This window comes from Mercenaria mercenaria, chromosome 11 (genome assembly GCF_021730395.1).
Source record: "Mercenaria mercenaria strain notata chromosome 11, MADL_Memer_1, whole genome shotgun sequence".
In the NCBI taxonomy this organism is placed as follows: Eukaryota; Metazoa; Mollusca; class Bivalvia; order Venerida; family Veneridae; genus Mercenaria; species Mercenaria mercenaria.
The window spans coordinates 55,688,721-55,700,357 of NC_069371.1; positions in this window are offsets into that span (position 1 = coordinate 55,688,721).

Here is an 11,637-nt window from a genome sequence, read left to right on the forward strand (position 1 = left end):
GCGTTTTACTGTTTTAATTAGATTGAAAATGTCAAAGTTTTTCGTAATAATTGGCCATGTGACATACATAATACGATTTGTTACCCTTTCTCTTCCTTTTAAAATAACTTTGGCAAGAGGCAAGTTACAGAACGTTTTTTTTTTTTGTTTTTTTTTTTGTTCTTTTTTTAATTAAAACGTGATGACAGTTATACATGTTAACAAAACGTTTAGTTAAACTATTGAAATGATATAAAGATCATTACTTTGTTTTGAAAATGACCCCAAAACCTTACCAATTATGTATTTGTTACATGTTAGTTGAGTGTGTCCGCTTTTAATAGGTATGATTTCTCTTATATATATTTATAAGAGACTTTTCTTTTTCAGAAAAGCGTTTCTTTAAGTCAATATCATCGAGTTTCATGTCCTTTAAAAATGTTTCATACGTAACGGTAACGTAATATTTTTTACCAGAATTGTACTATGACATACCCTTTACATGTATGGTTTCTTATAACTTGCACACTATTAAGTCTGAAAACATGAATATATTGTGCATTAAAACAACTTTAAAGACTAATTTTAGTAATGTGAAATAAGCATGAATAATATTACATGACAGAAACTGGTAGAGTACTTCAAGGATATAATTTCTATAACAGTTTAAATGTACGATGCTGAGTTGAAATTAATAGTCGTTGCTACGGTGTCGTCTTCTGTTAACTTGTGAATAACAGCTGATGTCAGCATGTTGCTCCTTTAGGGCAGGGGAATGTATGGAATTGAATAGTCAATCTTTGATTAAATTGATTAAAATGAGGAGATATGAGTATAGGTCAAAGGTAACTTATATTACCATCATACACAATGTACACACAATTAACTTCCAGTACGTTTGTACATCAAATGATCATATGCAAACGATACAAAGGTGAATTAATAACTGTTTTACTTCAAGATGATAACCTCAAAGATGAACTTGAAATAAGATAGCTTACCCCGGTAACTTGAGATATACACCTTTATGCTTAAAATGCAAGGACTCCATTTTAGTCTGAATTCAACAATTATGGTCCATAACATGATACAGAGCTATTTGTTGTTTTCCACTTACAAATTTAATGTTTGGCAGCAAAATATTTACCAACCCCAGACCCATGCAATACTATATGATGTAAAAATGTCTTACAAATTACTTAAAATATTTTCTGCATTTCAGTAAATATATGTAATCTAGTAAACTTTATGTTTTGCTCCTTCCATGATCTAATTTCCTTTGTTCTAAATTTACGTAATAGAATTTAAACAAAGTAATGTAGTTTTGGGAGTTTTAAAGAAATTTACAAAATATAAATATTTCTTATTGTGTATCTTACCGAAAATAACTGTGTAACTTTCAATTAAGGTCACAGCATTATTTATTTTTGCGGTAGTTTCTTTCCATCGAACTAGCATTTTTCAAAATTAACTGAGAGTAGAAGTGACTTGATCGGCGTAAATTGAAAATAACAATATCTTATGTTTACAATATGCTTTTAGTTTTGTCATCATTGTCCACATATCATTGATAATACTATGTTTATCTTATATGCACAAACGGTATCTAATGTATATGATAGTACGGTCCAGTTGATGTTACCCATGGATGCCACAAACGAAAAATAAAGTGAATATAGCAAAAAGTCAACCTGCTTTTCATAATTCAGTGTTAGTTTTCATAGAAATGTTTCTTGAAACATAAATCTATGACATAACTCTTTCAAACATCAATCACATGTGGTACTCGGAAATAATCGTAACTGATGACATTATGAAAGCGCAAGTATTATGGCAGTTAACAGAAGCCATTTTGAATTCTATAAATAGAAAATTGCCAAAGGATCTCGCGAAAGTCATGAGATACTATGTGCGCTCCATTTAATGAACAACATAAAGCATTATAACCTTAAATAAACCCCGCTACAAAAGTTTCTCATTATTTTTTTTCAAGAAGAACAACATTGAAATTCGACGATGGCGGCCATTTTGAATTTTCTTCAATAAAAAATGTTCCCCAAAGATGACAAGATGTCATCCGGTGGATTCTCATTTACTGGAGTCTAAAGAACAGGAAACTCTAAAAATACCTTGTATATACCCCGATTGCAAGGTTCAGTCCAAGTTCTACTGGACTACTAGATGGAACATGGTTTTCACCTACTAGGTGGAACATGGTTTTCAGCAATTGTTTGTTTTTTATTTCTTTACAAATGACATTCATTTTTAGAAGGGGACAACCTTTTCAGAATATTCTAAGTATCCATGGTACGGGACAGTGCGGCAGAGCATGTAATGGGACACTTTTCTTCACACCATTTTTCGTCTGGTCACATGCTTTAAAAATATACATACTTTTTAAGGCCAGTCATTTGCAAATAATACGGTACAGGTCGCGCAAGGTGTGCATTTTGGGCCAATTTCGCCTCAAAATTTAGTATCCTGAAACCGGATTTTTACTCGTTTTTATCATAGAAACAACGGAATCGGCAGGCTGAAAATGTCACATAATGAAGTGCTAAGTATGTACAATATATCCGTTCAACAATGCCCTGGAATTTCTCAAAATCGGATTTTTTATGATTTATTTCGCACTAGTATCAGCAGATTGGTAGAATTTTCAAATACTGTCCCTTGCCACCTATGGTATTATGTGGCATATAAGGATGCGGCAGTTTTATGCCAAGTTTACCTAAGTTTAATTGCTTATTGTATTGAGAAAAGATCTTGACCACTTTCATCGTGAATTTGCAGGTTTTAGTTTTATTCATTGAGAAAATGAATAATACAGATTTAATTGTTTATATGAAATAAAGAAGGAACTGAAAAAGTATAAAATAACCTAAATACAGAACATTTTTCGTCACATCCTGTATTCAATTTTCACTGAAATCATGTAGAAATTGGAAACATATTGAACGTTACTTTAACATTTCGTACAAAATTTGTGATGTCTTCATCAGAAAATAAAGTAGCCATGTCGACAGACTGCAAAACATAATTATAAACATGGTCCGAGAGCTCACGGACGTTTATTGCAACAATTGAGGCCAAAAGAAGTTTATACATTTTTGGAAACAATATTTCATATCCTCAATGAAAACCCATTTCTTAAGTGTCAAAGCCGTCCCTATCTATATCTTGTTCACTTATGTTTGTGATAGGGGAGGTAAAACTCACTTGTAAAAATATTAGGTGGTAGGGTAAAGTTTACGTCTACCAGTTTTTTCACTGTTTAATTACAGTAACTGTTTGATTGTCAGTAAATGTATATATGTCAAACAATGACAGAAATAAGAAATTCATCAAAATGGAATGAAGGGCAAACTTGATATTCAAGGTAAAAGGTCAAATTTATGTGAAAATCACAAAAATTGGCATGTTTGAAATTTATTTCTATTCTTAGAAAATAGTTTGTTATCATAAGTCACTCATCTTTATCTATGTAATGTGTATATATCAGCAAAAATCAGAAATACAAATATTATTACAAAAAGTCAAGGTCAGCCCTGATAAAGAAGGTCAAAGTTCATTTTCATGCGAAAATGTGAAAACTGTTTACCTTTACTTTTTCTAATCTGTTTAATATGTCTTCACATTATTAGTCGCTGAAGTTAATTCGTTTTAATGCTTGTATGTCAGGCAAAGTCAGCAGTGCAGATGTAACCCCAAAACCGCCAAGGGTAAAGCTAATATCAAAGGTCAATGGTCAAATTTGTGTGAAAAATTGCATAAATAGCTTCCTGTTTGAAAAATAACAGATAACTTTTTTCATTATAAGTAATTGCTCGGGATTTAGTTAGATGTATATATGTCCCACAATGTCAGTTATAAAATATAGTCCGGAATGAGTCAAGTTCAAATGTAATGTCAAGGGTTAAAGGTCATTTTTAAGTAAAATAATGAAAAAATAGCTCTTTAACTTTTCTCTTTGTTGATAATATCTTGTCGATACTAGTCAATGATTTCAGTCCATTTTCATGTATAAATGTTAGGCAATGTCTGGTATGCACATACAATTGCAAAACATTCGAGGTCAACCATAATATCAAAGGTCAAAGGTAAAAAAAGTGAGTAAAATACTGCAATAGTATCACCTGTTTGTAATAATTATTATTGTTTAAAGGTATTTATTTTGTCATTTTAGCAACTGATCGTTGTTCATTTTACTGTATATATGTCAGGCAATGTCATGGAAGAGAAAATATGTCAAGATCATACCTGGTATTGAAGGTTAGGGGTCATTTTTGTATAAAATGCACAAAATGCAGCATTTTTTTGCCCAAAAATAGCTTGTTGTTATTATTCATTGTTACCAATTTACTTTAATGTATACATGTCAAGCAAGGTCAGCAATGTAGGTCTTATCCCAATAAGTCAGGGGCAAACCTATTATTAAAGGTCAAAGGTCAAATCTGTGTAAAAAATTCGCAAACAGCAGCATTTTGTCATAGTAAAACTGATCATTATTCATTTTAAAATATCTATAACAGACAATATCACTGTTGAAATAATAATGAAAAATTAGTCAAAGTGAAACCTGACATTAAAGGTCAAAGGTTGTTTTCATGTAAAAAATTCAAAATACAGCAGATTTATTGTTATATCAAAGGTAAAAGGTCAAATTTGTGTGAAAGATCGCAAAAATAGCATTTTTGCAATAATTTTCATTGTTTAAAGGTATTTTGTCATTAATATATATATTAATATATATATATATGGGTCAATGCCAACAATGAAGATATCATCAGACATGCGTCTATAGACATTGATAGATCAGCCCTGATGTTAAAGGCTAAAATTCATGATCGGGTAAAAATTCAAAAGTTAAGACTTTTATTTCTTTGTTAAAAAATATCTTGTCGTTATAACTTTATTTATTTTAATGTTAACCTTTACTTACTTACTTACTTACTTACTTACTGCGTTTCATCTTCTTATGGCCGTTTTATATTTTAAGATCAGATGTGGCAATTAAATGCACCGTATTCTGCAGGTCGCTGGCATTTCCCCACAGCTTGGTCTCAAATGAAATATCTGTGGGCCAAACTTTCTGGCGTGCTTCTTCCAGATAGGAACAGCTCTGCAGCATGTGGAATGGTGTTTGTTCCTCTAATCCGCACTGACATTTGGCTGTCTCTGCAACACCCAGCTTCTTCATATGTTTTCTCAGGCCACAGTGTCCAGTGCGCTGACGGAGGATAGTTGTTTGGCTGTGCTTGATTAGCTTGTGTAGACTGTCATGACTGGGCAGGTAGACTCCATTTATGTTCTTTCGGACTGACACAAATCTGTTCTTCAGTAAAGTCTGAGCTTCTCTGTATGAAGTTGGAGGTAAGGGCTGTATTTGCTTGGTTGCTTCCTTTGCAAGTTTGTCTGAAGCTTTATGCCCGGCTATACCCACATGTGCAGGAATCCATTGAAATGCTACATTGTTGCTCTCAGACAGGAGATTGATGTTTTAAGCAGCTGTCTCGTTAAGATGTCTGATGGACCTGCTGAGAAAGTCTGAAGAGTTGACTTGGAATCTGTTAAGAAAACAATATTCTGTCCCTTTTCTCCTCGCTCATACAGTTGGAGTGTGGCCGATGTGAGGGCTTGCATCTCGGCGTTGAAGTTTGAGCATCTCTTGCCGACTGGATAAGAGAGTGTGAGAGTGGAGCTGTCTGGAAATTTGATGTAGGCATCACTCCCAGCATTCTTGGGATCCAAGAGTGTGCTGAATAGCGGTCATTGATCATTTCTAGCGTTCGAGATTGTTGGTGAGCCTGATGCTGTTTTCCCTTTTCTTCTACTCCTGGCACCTCCAGTCTTATCTTCGAAGCACAATGTCTAGGAACCCATTGATCGGGTACAAGCTGCTCTGCCTCTGCGTCCAGTGTTGTTGCTTTCCTTTTTTGCAGTTCTTTGACGATATGGTTGAGACTCTGTCGTTTCAATCCATTCTTGGTTCTGCTCTCGAGTTTTGAGTGGAGTGGATGTGATGGTAGTCTCTTTGCCTTCTCTGCCTGCACAAGGGCTTTTGTACTGTCGTCTTGTCTCTAATGGATCAAGGTTGGCTGTCTTTTCCATTTCTTTTATTGGAGTTGTTTTCGTTGCTCAGAGAATTATCCTCAGGCCTGAATTTTGAACCTGTTTATCTTTACTGGTTTAGGACGCGGTTCCCCATGAGGTGGATGCGTACTCTGCTATTGGCCGAACAGTGTCTGTGTAGGCTTGCCGTAGGCTCTTTCCATTGGCTCCCCAACTTGTTCCAGCCAGTTTTTTCATACTGGCGAGTTTCTTGAAGACCCTCACCTTTGACCTTTAATGTCAGGTTTGACCTTGACTAATTTTTCATTATCAAGAGAGAATGATATCATTTGTTATATATACTTTAAAATGAATAATGATCAGTTACTGGTTTTGACAAAAATACCCTAAAACAATAAAGAAAAATCGTAGCAGAAATGCTGTTTTTGCTTATTTTCACACACATTTGACCCTTGACCTTTGATAATCGGTTTGGCTTTGACTTAAGACCTATATTGCTGACCTTGCTTGACAAGTATACATTAAAATAAATTGCTAACAGTGAATTATAACAAGCTATTTTTGAACATAGTAATGAGTAAGTATACTACATTTTGATCTTTTATGAAAAAAATGACCCTGACCTTTAATACCAGGTTTGACCTTGACTTATTTTCTCTTCCATGACATTGCCTGACATATATACAGTAAAATGAACAACGATCAGTTGCTAACATGACAAAACAAATACTTTTAAACAATAATAATTATTACAAACAGGTGACATTATTGCAACATTTTACTCACTCTTTTGACCTTTGACCTTTGATATTATGGTTGACCTTGAATGTTTTGAAATTGTATGTGCATACCGGACATTGCCTAACATTTATACATAAAAATGAACTGATATCATTGACTAATATCGACAAGGTATTATCAACAAAAAGAAAAATTAAAGAGCTATTTTTTTTTCATTCCTTTACTTGAAAATGACCTTTGACCCTTAACATCACATTTGAACTTGACTCATTCCAGACTATATTTTAATACTGACATTGTGGGACATATATACATTAAAGTAAATCACGAGTAGTTACTAATAATGAAAAAAAGGCATCTGTTATTTTTCAAACAGGAAGCTATTTATGCAGTTTTTCACACAAATTTGACCTTTGACCTTTGATATTAGCTTTACCCTTGGCGGTTTTGGGGTTACATTAAAACAATTAACTTCAGCGACTAATAATGTGAAGACATATTAAACAGATTAGAAAAAGTAAAGGTAACAGTTCCCACATTTTCGCATGAAAATGAACTTTGACCTTCAATTATCGGGGCTGACCTTGACTTTTTGCAATAATATTTGTATTTCTGATTTTTGCTGATACATTACATAGGTAAAGATGAATGACTTATGATGACAAACTATTTTCTAAGAATAAAAATAAGTTTCAAATATGCCATTTTTTGTGATTTTCACATAAATTTGACCTTTTACCTTGAATATCGAGTTTGACCTTCATTCCATTTGGACGAATTTCTTATTTCTGTCATTGTTTGACATATATACATTTGCTGACAATCAAATAGTTACTGTAATTAAACAGTGAAAAACTGGTAGACGTAAACTTTACCCTACCACCTAATATTTTTACAAGTGAGTTTTACCTCCCCTATCACAAACATAAGTGAATAAAATATAGATAGGCACGGCTTTGACACTTAAGAAATGGGTTTTCATGGAGGATATGAAATATGTTTTCCAAAAATGTATAAACTTCTTTAACCTCAATTGTTGCAATAAACGTCCGTGAGCTCTCGGACCAACACATTCGAAAGTCGCAAAGATGAAATTCTTTCGGCATTTCAAAAACGACACTGGTTCTCAGCTTGCTAAAGCAATCGCAATTAAGTTATAATAGTTCGCACAGAAAGTAAGGTAAAAGCTGCCTCATTGGAATTCGATAGCTTCTGTCTTTCGTAATACCGTCCCGCCGGGACGAGCCGGAATAATGTTATTAGTATATCAATATTTTTGGATGTAATTAACACAGGTCGTTGCTATCACTTTATTCGCAAAATGTTTGAAGTCACAAACTTTTTATGAAACGTTGAACGTTTACAAAAAAAAATTAAATGATAGAAGTGCTCTAGCAATATTACCCTGATTACTTGAACTTGCATTGTGTGTGCTTCGTGCACTTTTTTATTATTTACTATCGTTCAGTAAATTATTCTGGCGACAGAACATTTAGTTTATTGTTGTCTTAGTTACGTATCACAGCACATCAACTCAACCTTACGCAATATGCGAGCATTTTTGTAGACAGGACCAGGTTTTGTAGACAGGATCAGGTTTGTTTCCGTTGTCAGTTGTGTTCTACCCCTATTTCGTGACAAAATGTGTAATGCTATGCAGCTCCTTTATCAATAATTCCTACTTATTTCTATTGAATCCATGATAATATTTAATTCTGCAGCTTGATTTGCCACGACCTTTCGATTATTTACGTTTTTTGTGTTTGTGTGTGTGTTTTTAAGTCATATGACCTTCAGCGTGTGTATTTGTGTGGTAAACAAAACAAGCTTTCGGTCAGTCAACGAACTGACGGCACTGACCCAAAAATATTAAACAATACATAATAAACTATTGGTCTTTGTCGCTATGTGATACCCGCGGATCGTGTATTTTTAAAATAGAATTATCTAAATGCAGTTTAAATCCGATCATCGGTCTTATTTAGCTATCATCTAAAACATATCAGACATTTTAGCGCTGTCTGGTCAAACAATATAAAACGATAGATGTATGCATTTTATCATGAACTTATTATAAATGCGCCACAGTTGACCGCAGAAATGCCGCATGGCCGCAGAAATAGGGATGTCCTCATAAAACGCTTGGTTGAAAACAAACTGTCCATTGGATCGAGGAGTATAAATAAACTTTGATTATGTGGCAGTTGACCTCAATACAATCGACACTGTTTATTTTCCAATACAATTTAAGTAAATCAATAAGGGGGTATAGAGTTATAAATCTAATATTTGCTATAATAACGGGAAAGTCTCGATAGCACAGAGGGCTAGCACGCTTGTTTCCAGTATTTTAGTCTTGTTCGTAGGTTCGAGATTTTTATAAATACTTTTCATGTATATTTTTAATTGCATCTTTTTTCAGCAGTAGTGCCGTGCAATTATTTGGTGACCTTGCATTACGTTTTATGTGCATTACAGATTGTTTTTCTTTGGAAACGTAAGATTCAAAAACCGGTTTCTGTATTGGTATGTAACTTGGTGTATCTTGCAGAAAAAAACGTGCACTTACTATGAGTAAATGTATGAGAATCGATTGCGAACATTAGAATTGTATCATTTGACAGTCGTTGCTTTGACTAAAATATGGCATTAGAAAATAATGCTAAACTATTCTGATGAAGCAAAGTCTATTATACGGAATATAAAATCAGTCAGAAAAAAAGTAAGGTTAATCGAGGTTTCGAACCTACTGTCAGGGTGATGAACGATATATCCTTCCATGTAACCGCCTATAAATGACTATCCATAAATATCTATATTAGAAGATTTAATGTTGCACACCCCTGGACTTATTGGACTCAAATGTCACATTAGCAAAGTTTATTAGTAGCGTTGACCAACCTATAGAGTCCTAATATGTTCTTCCCTGTTTGCATTTTGTTTCCCGGCTTCTCCTATTACACTAATTCTATTAATAGATAATACCTATTCGCGTCCACGAGTCGCCTGATAAATTACTTCTGCATAAAGCTGATGATTAAAATATCGATTGGGAATAAATCAATTATAGCTCATCAACTTGTAACAATTTACATTTGTATTCCCTGCGGCAAAAATACCCAACCTCGATTTAGTAGAGCAATAAACAAAACATGGCATTGCAGAGAAATTAATCATACCGAGGGTTGAACGGAAAACTGTCTTATCTTTTCCTTTAAATTCATTGAGTTACGTTGGTGTTTCGTTCAGCAATCGATACGTACACAATACTAGTAACCTGCACTAAATTATACAGGTATTTTACGGGTATTTTTTCTCTTTTGGACTTAATGTTAGTTAACTCTGTATTGTAATTGCTTTATTTCAAGGTTCAACAATTTTATTTCACTCCTGAACAAATTCATTCATTTTCAAGGATATTTGAAATTTCAATATTTAAGGTGGTTCGGGGATTTCCTAAAATTTCGAAGTATGAGATATAAGACTGATATTAGGTCTGTATGTACTAACATATCCTGTCTTTCATTTGGAGAAAAAAGAAAATCGTTCCGAGTCAACATATCCTTTGAGGAGCGCCACCTGGCGGCACATGTATTTTTCAAGGGAAATCGCCGTTTTCCTGTAATAATCGCATTAAAATTAATGTTCTTACAATTTTTCAAACTCAGGAATATAGCTAAAATAAATGTTATTGTTTACATGTTGCGTTTTGTAAATTATTTCATTTGGAAAATGCTTAAATAAAGAGATATCCGTAGTAGGAGTGGGGAAAAATAACGAAAATATTCAATGTATTTTATGGCCGTTTAGCCGAAATAAAATAAAACGAAACAGTCAAAGTTCTTGATTTTCAAATAATATCTTCTTTAATCATTTCTGAACAAGAAAATAAAATAAAAATAGGGGGTCTTCACGGCAGATTTTTTGTAAATTTACTTTTTATTTGTTTTGGCAATCTAAATATTGTGACGTTGATACGTCATTTATGGTGTTAACGTCACACAAATGTTTTGTTCATTATGTCCTTTAAAGATACATTTTTGTATAAATTATCCAGGATGATGAAAGTGCACAAAAATGAAATATTGAAATGAAAAAATAGGGGGGATCTGTCGTGAAGACCCCCTAATTTTTACTAAATAGATTCACATTATTTACAGTGTTAAGTAATATACAATCTAAGTATATTATCTAGAAAATTTAATATACTTTAATGTCAGTTAAACGATTTCCTTGAAGACGCTAATTATTTTGTTTATATTATTATGTAAAATGTCATTTACTAATGATGACTAGCCACGGACACCCTTGCCGTTTCTGACAGGGTATTAAAATTTCAGGCTGTCTCAAATTCTATTAGACTGTCTGCAAGAACAGAGTCTACATTCACATGGATTCCTGAATACTGGCGTCGTAATTAGCATTGCGTGCAACCAATACGCAACTGCTAAACTGATTTATCCATTTTTGAAACAGTTTTAGGGCTAACTTAATGCATGACGACTTCACTCTAATCAATTCATGGTACATTTTAAGCCGTGCATCTCCAACGCAATGATCTCAGTAACTCATTAAGGAATATATCCAGTCGGTGGTTGCTTGTAGACTTCACTATAATCATTTTAATTATGATACATTTGTGATCCATGATATGCAAAGTTGTGAAAAGAAAATCAACAGAAAAATCTGACAAAGCGCATCAAAAAGCATAAATGTAAAATCCCCAATTGATGCTTCATATCGTAACTTCTGTTCACTTTGCGTTCAATGTCACGGACATTCCTTAAGCGATGTTGCTCGTTGCAGTCTGTCATAGCTGGAGGAGCGGTCTTCTGCGCATGTCCT